Raw genomic sequence first — 12,650 nt, 5'->3', positions numbered from 1 at the left:
AGAGGAAGCCTAAACTATTGGGGCAAGATCAGGCCTCCCCTGGTTTTTATCTGGGTAGGGTGTGTGTCAAGTAAAAACTTTTAAAATTAATTCTGTATTATTTTAAATAGAAATATCCATACTGTGCGTGTGTGATGAAAACATAAAGCATATATTCATGTGGCCATGTACATTCACAGAGCAATAGATAAACTGGTATTTCTGTTTTTATTATACCAATTAATCTTCCCATCATTGAATTGTTCTTAACATGGTCGTCTTAGTTTTGATTTATAGCAGTATGTAAAACCTTTAGAATGACAGACTCTATATCTCTAGATGCTTCTGCCAGGTGCTCGTCTGGGCATGCGGAGAATGTGGTTCCAGGTCTATGCCAAGCAGTGGCAGAGCCTGGAGGGATCATCACATCCCTCAGACACACGGGGAGGAGTCGGCCAGATGCTCCCCTGAGAAGTGACAAGTTACTGAACAGCCACAAATCACCAGGAGAGGAAGACAACGGGAAACTCTAGACTTCAGAGCCACAGAGGCTGCACCTTTGAAATGAGACAGACGTTCAGATAGGAAAGAGAGCACGTCAGCTCAGTGACCTTCTGGAAATGAGTGCCTTGACACTGTTGTAGAGACCACCCAGCAGCAATCCTGGTGATGCATGCTGCCTCTGTGGCTAGCTCACAGCTTTCCCCTGAGCCGCTGACTGCAGAGCGTCTCCCACTGCTAAATTCTGAGTTAGGTGAATGAGGACTAAGACCGTGAGGCAATATAACTGCATCCCGCGAGCTGGGGCTGAGAGCGCCACTGAGGGGAAGGCACCTGGCAGATCACAATCATGCAGCTTTATGTGTTAAAATGCAACCCCCCTCCAAATTAAGATTATCATTTGACCTGCACCTCCATTCCCCTTTTAATGGCTTTCTCTCTCCTCTTCCTGCCGTTCTACTATCTCAGTTTCATCGGACTACAATAACCTTGGTATATTCTGCCCCAACAAACATCTCAAAGCTCGGGCCTGACCCACACATCTTTACAGTGTTTATGTTCTCTTTCTTCTTTTTTTTTAATTTGATTTTATTTCTTTATTTTTATTGGGCTTCTTTCTTTCTTTCTTTCTTTCTTTCTTTCTTTCTTTCTTTCTTTCTTTCTTTTGAGACAGGGTTTCTCTGTGTTTCCACTTTGGCTATTCTGTAACCCACTCTTAAAACCAAGCTGGCCTCATCCTCAGAGACCCACCCGCCTCTGCCTCCCGAGTGATGGGATTAAAGACATGCACCACAGCCACCTGAATGTAAACAATGCCTTAAACAGGGTAGAGGTTCCACAAATGTTATGCTGTGCTCTTTTCTCTGTCCCCTCTAGGGACCTCTCTTTGAGTCCCCAAATACTGAGCAAAATATCTTTTCTTTGTCCCCACTTTGTGCTTAGGAATTAATCATATATGATCACCCTTAGGCCAGTCCCAATCAATCTCTCTAAGTGTGAACTCCTAGACTGTAAGATGCTAAAGACAACGACAAAGTGTCTTTCAGCTTTGTAGAGTTGTCTGTTAGTATTTCGCTATTTGCTAATTTTTCTTATGATTTCAGGTATCAAGATATAATTTTCTTGCCATAAAATTTGCTTTTTAAAGAATAATTTTAATTTCAATTGTGTATATGTGTATGTGTGCGTGTGTGTGTGTGTGTGTGTTAGCATGAGTGCCTGTGAACGCCCCTGGAGCTGGAGTTACAGGGAGTAGTGAGTCGTCTAACGTAAGTGCTGGGAACCAAACTCAGGTCCTCTATAAGAACACCATTCAGCCATCGCTCCCAGGTTTACTCTTTTAAAACTATACAATCCTGGCATTTTAAGTACATTAATGCCCTGCATTTAAACCTACTTAAACAGTTACCTTGCTCACCATAATATTAGAATATTCTCTCACCCCTAAAGGAAAGCTGGCAGACACATTCCCCACATCCTCTTCTCCATCCCCACACATAGACAGCCCTAACCTTCTCTCTCTATGGATCTGTCTAGCCTGGATGCTCACGTGAATAGAGTCATACAATGCGTGATCTTCTGTAGCTGACTTCTTTCCTTCACTTTTGCTATGTTTTGATTTTTACACACTATTGAGAAATTACTTGTTTAGTGTAGGAAGGACAACTAACTTTTACAAAATGAAACACCGACTGCAAAAACCACTAGCATTTCCTGGGGTTAGAAGTCGTCCTCCAAACAGAAAGGCTTTGAAAATGCATTGTCTTGAAAATGCTGCCATTGCTTTCGAACCCTCATAAGTAAACCCCAGTCGTTTGTCCCCGTTGTACTACTAGAGCAGTTTGGGAAGATGTGTCTTTCAGACAAAAGCTGACTGCCTAGACCCGATGGGAATGCTGAGCCGGAATAAGGCTTGTGCCTTATACTGGCCTAAAGTGTCCCATGCCTCCTTCTTTGCATAACCATGCACATTGCTTATCTTAGCAGGAGTGGTGCTTTCTCTACCCTGCCCTATCAAAACCTGAAAGGCTTAGATGACCATGCTCAGGTCTGAATAAATAACCAGGCTGTGTCCTTCAGGACCAGGCAAAGGGACTAAAGGTTTTTTTGTTTTTGTTTTGTTAAGGTAAAGTAATATCATTTGATTGTGGAATGTCAGGTTATCAGCTAGCCAGAATTGGGACTGTTAAAAGAAGCAGGGAGTACCATATAACTTAGCCCCAAGACGCCATCAAGATTACAGAAGATGGGAGAGAAGCTGGAGGATGGCTCCATTGAGATTTGTCAGCTAAGTGGAGCTTAAAGTGTGTCAGGAGGTGGCCATGTGGTCTCTGCCTCTGGACTGCGTGCCAATGGGACATGACTGCTGACCTAAAGAAATACCTCTCCCGGCTTTCCTTTTCTACTGCATGTTTGTCAAGTGCAATATTAAGTGCAGCAGCAAAATTCATTGTATGTCAGTAAATCTCCATTTAACTTTGTAGATAATAAGTTTCTACAGTTGCAAATCATGCCTAAATAGAAGGACATAATGGTCCACAGGCTAAAACTGTCCGTATGTAGTAATTTTGTAGGCAGCTGTTTCAAATTAATGTATGTGTATTTCCAGCCTTGTATATAAGAAATAGAAGCTAATGTCAACAGTGCGTTAACAATTATAGAAGTAAAATCATGTTGAAGGGAGCAATCACATTGGCACTGGAAAACACAGTTAAGAAGGCACCTGATTCTGGCGAGTTTTTAAAAAGTACTTGAATCTTTTGCACCCACACATTCTATAATTTTTTTGCAATAGTGACTTAGTACAAAATTATTTCTGTATATTTGTTCCTAATGTAAGGTGGCAGATATATGTCGTCTAATAATTTTATCTTGCAAGTGTCATTATAAACGCCTTTCAAGTATGGCTATGGGAAGTATGAGGAGGACAGCAAAGCTTGAGAATTGTACTCGTTTTCACACAGCCATATAGAGAATTAAAGGAATTGTGATCAACGGCTTCCACGCTGTGTCCACAATGTAGCACATGATTCTACATTCAAAACCCCATAGATTAAATAAGTCACCTAAGTTAACCTCTGATATATCTTAAGATACGAGTATCCCTGTGTGGTTAACACGCTGAACAAATAAAGACCTGGGGATGGGACTTGACTTTGAAGGAATCGTGTTGAAATGCAGATTTCTCTAGAAGGGGAAGAAGAACCTGAGAAGCAGAGGGCATTGGCTGCCACAGGTAGGGCCACTGTGGCCAATTGTCGAAGCGTGCCAAGTTCACCTCTGCAGGCTGAGGTTTAAACTCTCTCACAGTTGAGCAGGAAGGATTTGAAGCATCACCCAGTTTAAAGAACTGCTGAAGGGGCACAAATTACCTGAGGCATAAAGATTTCAGAGACGAGACGGCTGCATCCCTTACCTCTTGGTTTGTATTTTAACCACATCAGGGCACCCCAAAAAGCTCACAAAAGCTACGGTGCTGCTGCGCTATCTCTCCAGCTGCTGCTGTGTATTGCTCTAAGAAGCATTGGTTCTTCATCATCCTTACCACATACAACCGTAGTTAGGTTCAGATGATCGCGAGAGTTACCAAGGATAGGAAACACCATTCATGAACAGCCACTGCTTAGCTGCTGATGCAGTTAAAAGCTGCATCCATCCTTTGTTACTTAGTGAATATGAATACGTTTTTGCTTCTTAGTGCAATCAAAATGAAATACCAGCTCTCACTATGATTTTTGGGCTCAATCTGACTGATCCAAGGCAGTCAGTGTCCTCTGTCCTCCACTCAGCCACAAGGACTCATGTTTTTCTCTGACAGACAAAAAAATTGCCCAAACAATTATAGGCAGCAGCTGTCTTCTCCCCTAGAACCTCTAAAACGATTGCAGATCAGTTGTATGACTTTGCCAGTTAACCAAGACACGAATGGATAAAAACAAATACAGAGAAGGAACTAGGAAAAGAAAATCATCCTGAGCGAGGTGGCCCGGACTGAGAAAGACAAACATGGTACATACGCACTCATAAGTGGACGTTAGCTGTAAAATAAAAAATAATTATGCTACGATCCACAGACCCAGAGAGACTAGGTAACAAAGAGGGCTCTTAGGGGGAAGCCGGATCTGCCTGGGAAGGGGAAATAGAAGAAATTTGATGAGTGGACTGTGGATGGGTGGAGTGGGAATTGGAGCAATCAAGCTGCAGGGTGTGGAGGGAGAGAGTGCTGAAAGAGACTGTGGGAAGGAAGGGCATTTCACTGTTAGGTAAAAACCTGATGCAAGGACTCTCTCAGGAATCTATAAGGATGACCCCAGTTGAGACTCCTAGCTATAGTGGATAGTAGCCTGAAGTGGTCATCTTCTGTGACCAGACAAGACTTTAAGTGGAGGAAGTAGAAAACCAACCCAGCCACATAACCTTTGACCTAATCTGTCCTGCCTATGAGATGTTCTCAGGTTAGGGTGGCCTAGAGACTGAAGTAGCCAAGCAATGAACTGTCTAGGCTAAAGACCATTCCAGGAGAGTAAGCACATCCCTGACACTGCCTGGGGCCCCAGAACCCACAGGCTGGATGATCCAGAGACCTAGAATAGAAACAAAAATAACTGGAAGGAAAAAATGTCAATATATTGATGCCTACTGATATTCTGCCATACACACAAATTGGTGCCTAGCCCAACTGTCATCAAAGAGGCTTCATCCAGCAACTGATGAAAACAAATGCAGACAGACCGACAGCCAAACATTAGGTGCAGCTCGGGGAATCCCGCAGAAGAGGGGGAGAAAGGACGGTAGGAACCAGAGGGGTCAAAGACATCACAAGGAAACTCAGAAGCAACTCACCTGGGCTCTTAGAGGCTCACAGAGACTGAGCAGACAACCAGGGAGCCTGCATGGGGCTGACCCAGGCACCCTGTATATGTTACAGTTGTGTAGCTTAGTCCTCTTGTGGGATTCCTAACAGTGGGAACAGGGGTTGTCTCTGACTCTTTTACTGGCTTTTGGAAACTTATTCCTCATACTGGGTTGCCTTGCCCAGACTTAATACATGGAGAGGTGATTAGTCTTACTGCAACTTGATATGCCATGTTTTGTTGATACTCATGGGAGACCTGCCCTTTCCTGAACAGAAATGGAGGAGTGTATGGGGGGGGGGGTAGGAACAGAAGGAGTTTGAGGGGAAACTGTGATCAGGATGTAAAATAAATGAACCAATTTTAAAGTAACAGTTAAAAACCTAAAACGAAAGCAAAAACAAAACAAAATGAAACAAATAAACAAAAAAAAAACAAATACAGAGACATTTTCCTGAGGAAGTCACCGAATGAAATGCTTCAAAATGTGGTTGCAGTATTCTATTTCTGAAAGGTTTTTAATTTTTAAGTGCAAGTCATTCTCTGACCTCCAGAGAAATCTAGCAGTTCAATGACCTGAGAATCAACCAGAAAACTTCTACTTTGACTCCTTTGTGCCAATTAAGAGTGTAAATGGTACCTAAATATGCTATGATGGTTTTTGTATAGTCATATAAGAAGAGAGATAGGTAAACTTTCCCTGGTTACCATGGTTTCAGAGGATCTGGCTTGCTCCAAGTATCCCAGTGGAGAAGATAGGCCTGTTTTGTGCATCAGAATATGAGAAGAAGCAGAGGGAAAGTGGGCGACAGTAAATGAGAAGAATGGAACTGTTGAACATGATGATGACATTCCATTTCCAAATAATTAAAAAAATTTTTTTTTTTTGAGACAGGGTTTCTCTGTTTAGCAGTCCTGGTTGTCCTGGAACTTACTTTGTAGACCAGGCTGACCTTGAACTCACTGAGATCTGCCTGCCTCTGCCTCTCAAGTGCTGGGATTAAAAGCATGCACCACCACTGAAGATTCAAACTTTTTTTAGAGGAAAAGCATCAGAATAAAAGCAGTTAAAGAGAAAATGGCCAAAGGTTTGGAGACCCTAATAAAATGATGACAGGTTCCACTAGCGTCACGATAAGCACTTGGCCAGACAGATGTTGAATTTACTCAAAAGCTCAGCAAGTAGATCTTAGAAGCAAGGCCAAAACAGGCAGTAAAGACTCACAGCTTTCCATGGAGAGTAAAACTCAGTTATCCAGATGTGTGTTTACAGCCATGAAATAACTGCTGGTCTGACAGAATACAAAGACTTTCTTAATCAGAGAGAGGATGGGGGTGGACACAGGAAGAAAATACACTGCTTTGTACGAGCTAATTTGATTAGTGATGCTGTCAAAAGTCCCTTTTGAAAAGGACTGGACCTTTTCTTAGCTTAGTTTCCAGAATCATGAGGTTTTTCTGCATCAGAAATAAGCTTCTCCCACTGCAATTCATTTGTCCATTGTGTTTGTCACAGTTTCCAGTAATGGAAGCTGTCCTTTACTCTGACTGGAGTGTCCCCAGGGTATTAACTTAGGCTGTTATGTTCTCCAAATGCTCAGCAAATGTTGTTAAGATTTCAGGACAAGGTTGGTCACGGCTCATTGTCCTCCCTAGAATATAGTCCCAATAGCACTACACACTAAAGATGATCCATCTGGAGCTCTAAATTAATATCTAAAGATTAATTTCCAGATTGTTTTCACTGTCGATAGACATTTCCAGCAGCATCTGTGTTGATAACTATGATTCCAAACTCTGGAACTGCTTGTTCAGTTATGACTGGCATTGCAATGCACCACAGTGCTGTGACACAGTGACCGAATGGTCACACCAAGGGGCAGCTGCTATGGGAAAGCATCTCCATATGTGACCTCCAGATGCTGCCCAGTCGCCCCTGACTGTGCTCCCTCTGCAGCTTTCTTATCAAGATCACTGCTTCACATTCCCCCTTGAATGCCTGGATTCAAACTGTCAGACTCTCTGGGCACTCTGTCCATGAGATGATCAGGTCTGACCTGACTGTACTCCCAAGTTGAGATCAGAGCCAATGAATTCAACACAGCTATAGGGAAAGTGTACTATGATCACTAGGTGTTGTCCTGAAGACTTTAAGTAGAATCAGTTTTTCTTTCAAAAAAACAGTGCCTGACAAGAGGGGAGAGATTCTGAAGGTTCTGTCCCTAGGCAAAGTCATGACTGTGCCGACATCACACAGTCCTTGTAGAACCCTAGGAAGCCCACCTGCTACAGACCTAAACTGTAAGCTGCATATGTAGTTTGTGTGGCTTACTGGTGACTAAACTTGGTTATTTGGTGCAAGGCTATGAGTTTACTGAAGAAATACACAAGTATAAACAAGCTTGGGTATTTGTTGGATTCTTGCTAAGAGCACCAGTAAATACTCAAAGTACTAAATCAAGAATTACCAAAGAATTGTAACCACAGTCTAATGTAATCACAAGATTGAATACAATTTTCCTTTTTATTAAATTAAAAATAATCTTGTTTTACATATTAAATTAAAAGTAGAATCCTTCAGTAGTATTGTGATATGGTATTTTAGAAGAAATGTACACAGTCAAAATAAAGAATAACATACAATAAAAGGTCAACAGGGACAATGGGATCACAAGTGAGTTTTCTTGGAGCTCTTCAAAATATGCCAGCCTTTCTACATAAGAAAAAATGTGCTAATGTGGTTAAGATCTTTCAAAGAATTACCAAGAGGTTTTAAAAATTAGATTTCTACAGTAAATGACTATAGGCTGAGGCTTCTTGTTCATTTCCATGCTGCCCAGACCCGAATAATCACACAGAAATTATATTAATTATGACACTGTTTGGCCTATTAGCTCAGGCTTCTTATTAACTAACTCATACATCTTAAATTAACCTATTTCTATTAATCTGTGTATCACCACGAGACTGTGACTTACCAGAAAGTTTCTGCAGTGTCTTTCTCCTTCAGCAGTTGCATGGCGTCTCCCTGACTCCACCTACTCTCTCTATATATCTCAATTCAGATTTCCTGCCTGGCTTTATTCTGCTAAGCCATTGGCCAAAACAGCTTTATTTATTAACCAATAAAAGTAACACATATACAGAAGAACATGTAATATGGCATATTAGAAGAAATATACACAAACAATCAAAATAAAGAATAACATACCATAAAATGTCAACAGGGACAATGGGATCACAAGTGAACTTTTTTGGTGCTTGTCAAAATATGCCAGTCTTTCTACATAAGGAAAATAGGCTAATGTGGCTAAGATCTTTCAAAGAATTATCAAGAGGTTTTAAAAATAAGATTTCTAGGCCGGGCGGTGGTGGCGCACGCCTTTAATCCCAGCACTCGGGAGGCAGAGGCAGGCGGATCTCTGTGAGTTCGAGGCCAGCCTGGTCTACAAGAGCTAGTTCCAGGACAGGAACCAAAAAAGCTACGGAGAAACCCTGTCTCGAAAAAATAAAAAAAAGTAAATAAGATTTCTACAGTAAATGACAAAATGAAAATGTTTGATTAAAAACATGTGGTGGCATATGCCTTTAATTCCATCACTTCAGAAGCAGAGGCAGGAGGATCTCTGTAAAACCAAGGTCAGTCTGGTTTACAGAGTTAGTTCCAGGTCAGTCAAGGCTCACAAAGAAACCCTGTCTCAAAACACACACACACACAAAAAAAAAAAAAACAAAAAAAAAAAAACAAAAAAAAACTACAAACACTATGTAAGATTTTCTGGCACTAAAAAAAAGGAACAAGGAAATATATATTAAACAGAACATATAGTGTATGTCTCCTCGTAGGCTAAGTTTTAGTAATATAGTGTCCAGAAATACTTCCTTTTGTTCTTTTCCAAAAGTCCTCTAGATACACCATAATTGACTTTTAAAGTACATTCATCAAATGGGAAAGACCAAGAAAGGAAGAAGAGGCACCATGAGTAAAATTAAAATCAAAACTGAATGCTCACTGTATGATCAGACTCAGGTCAGTGGAGTACTGAGTCATTAGGGTTAGCCATAAGATTTTCAAAAGCCCCAGGAACTGGATGAACCACAACTCCTGTAAGTTAATTTAAATATGGGAATAAATACGAAAGGATGGACTGAAAAGTCAAGAAGCAGTTAGATCTTAAACTGCTTTTCCCAAAATAGAGGGCTTACCGAGTGTTCCCCTAGAATCTAGCAGATGACAGTGTGCCTACTCTTTGGATATATTCATATCCGAGTGTAAGGATGAAGGGGGACCAGAATGGAAATACAGATACTATACTTAATTTATTAAAGACACCAACTGCTAAGAGCTCTCAAGTCCTGCGCCCGTAAAAGACAGATGAACATTAGCCATCAAAACAGGAGACGGCAATAGTCTATTTTGGGGAAACTAACTAGCCTAAGGGACAAAGCACAAACATACTGACACTGGAGAACTGCCACACAAATGACTCACCATCGAGGTCATGGTAAAATACAAACCAAGTCAATACATGCCCCACCCACACGGTCAGAGCCGCTGATTGTCTAAGTACACCCTCATAATTATGATCAACCACCAAGGATTACCGGACATCTGAGGCAACTTCTGAAGTGATACAAACAAAACAAGCAGCTAAAAGGGAAACTTGGAAGAAGCAGAAGGAAGGAGATTTCAACCAAAAAATTCATATAGTGAAGCCGGATAGATGGTTCGGTGTGTAAAAATACTTGCTGCTCTTCCAGAAGACCTTAGTTTGGTTTCCAGCACCAATGTCAACCAGTCCACAACCACCTGTAATTCCTGCTCTCAGGGACCTAATGCCCTGCTCTGTTTTCCATAGGCACCCACACACATGTGCATACATATACACAGAGACAAACACAAATATGCCTAAATTAAAAGAAGACAATTTTTAAAGTTTTTTTTTGAAATTTGTATATTCTTTTAGACAGTATAACACTCCCTTTCCCCCAGGTATGTGTTACCCTGTTGATTTCCTAGAGCTGGCTCATCAAAGTGCCAGCAGAACTGGTTTCCCTCTAGATACTCTAGAGAAGAAATGTCTTCACTCTATCTAACTTCCCATGGTTCCAGGGGTTCCTTCTGGCATCAGTGCAAATGCTGCCCTACTTGTCTACCCAAGAATCCCCCCCCCCGATCCATGCATGTATTTTCTCTCCTGTCCCTAATAAAATAACATGTACTGAATTGAGGACCTTGACAGATAATCCAGAATGCCCTCGTTTCAATATGCTTAACTTAATGTTATCTGTTAACATCATTATTCATAGGCATTTGGTACTTAAATTTCATATATCTTTGGGTAATTTACCAGTACACTCTCTACAGTGTCCTGATCTGAAAACCCAAAGAATTTACTTCACTTGGCACACGCGAATTTACAATTGTGGCTAAGAATCTTAAAATGAGGATGTCCTGGATTGTCGTGAACTTTCAGTACAGCCACAAAGATACTTTAGAAAAGAAAACAGGATGGGCATGGTCACAAGAGGAGATGTGACAAGCAGAGGTCAGTTTAATGTGAAGAAGATATCACAAGTCAAGGACTAGACAGGTCGCAGTGAAACATATTCTTTTCTAGCACCCCTAACGGAATCCAGTCTTGCAGATCCATGGTAGACTTCTAATCTCCAGAACTCTATAGTATGAATGTGTATTATGGCAAACCATTAAAATTGTAGGTATTTCTGGCTGGACATAGTGGCACCTACTTTTAATCCCAGTACTTGGGAGGCAGAGGCAGGTGGATAACTGTGAATTTGAGGCCAGATTGGTCTATATATCGAACTCCAGGACAGTCAGAGCTATGTAACAGAGAGACCCTGTCTCAAAACAAACAAAAAGTGTGTAAGAATATCTAGTGGGAACAAAAGGAAATTGAGATTCACACACACACTCATACACACATACGTAATGATAAAAGAAAATAGCACATCTTAAAATTAGAATGAAATGGTTCAATTTTTAAAGGACCATACAGAGAAGAGAACAAGAGCTCTTAGACATCATACACATTATACCCATGTGCATATCTGCATGTATATTAGCAGACATGCAAAACCTAATAGAAATAAGTGAGCTTTAATTGAGAAAACCTCACAGAAAATGAACAAAAATATACAAAATAATGTGTAAAGTAGGACTGTTAGTAACATTTAAAGAGACATGAAGCTGAGCCAGTATTCACAAAATAGGAATTCTTCAGGAAGGAGAAGGAAATCAATGAAATAGTTTTCTCGTATTTTCTGCAGGTGAAGCATGGCATACCAGGAGTCTAATAAAACTGAAGAATGTAAGTCCATCTAACCAGGGTCATGAAGTTTCCAAACTACAGACAAAGGTAGTATTCCAAAGATACCAGAGGGAAAATTGTTCATTGGCTAATGGCCTGATGGTCTGGTACTAATGATGGAAACTAGGTAACAATATGAAATTATCTTCAGAATTCTCAGAGGAAACTATTGCTAACCTATACTTCAGTATCTATCCACAGGAGCATAGAGGGATAAAGCTGTCTGACAATGAGAAGCTCTCACATTTACCTCACATACATGTTCTCAGAAACCTTAGAGGGTAGGTAAGCCAAAACTACAACAGCAGCCACAAACACAACATCCAGAAAATCAGTTTCCTACAGAAAAACAAGGGAAAGATGATCCCTAAAGAGGATTCCCTGACAGTTAGGTACGAAGGGTGGAAGCAACCATTCCTGATACACACAGGTAAAGGGAACACTGAGAGACACTGTGTCACTTCTGGTGTGTATAAAGCCTGCTCCAAAGACGGATCCCATGCCTATTACCATTAACTGAGCCCAAACCTAGTAATAAACTCTTGTCTAAGTTCTTATTTTTATACCTATATACTAGTATATCTCTCAGTTCATCAGAGAAACTGCTTACAGTGGATAGTGATTAATACACAGACACACAACTGGTCAACGCACTGAGAATAAGGGACTATGGAGTACTCATCTCTAAGGGGACATCTTTATCACTACTCCTCCAGTGCTCTAGAACCATTGTGGAAGTGGAAAGGGAAGATTCTAGGAGTCAGAAATAGTGGACATCTCCATCAAAACAGCAACTGTGGGGCAGACAGGGCTACTGCACAAATGAACTCACAGCTGTGTCTGTGTGCACACAATCAGGACAAGAACAGGCCAGCCCAAACTCCAGCAACAATGGGGGAGGGAATTATATAAATCCCACCTGTAACTAAGGAACTATTGGCAACTGATGGTTGCCGAGGGAGAATCTGTTTTCTGCAAAGATAAA

Source organism: Chionomys nivalis, chromosome 1, assembly GCF_950005125.1.
Source record: "Chionomys nivalis chromosome 1, mChiNiv1.1, whole genome shotgun sequence".
In the NCBI taxonomy this organism is placed as follows: Eukaryota; Metazoa; Chordata; class Mammalia; order Rodentia; family Cricetidae; genus Chionomys; species Chionomys nivalis.
Note: the sequence above shows the minus strand (reverse complement) of the source record.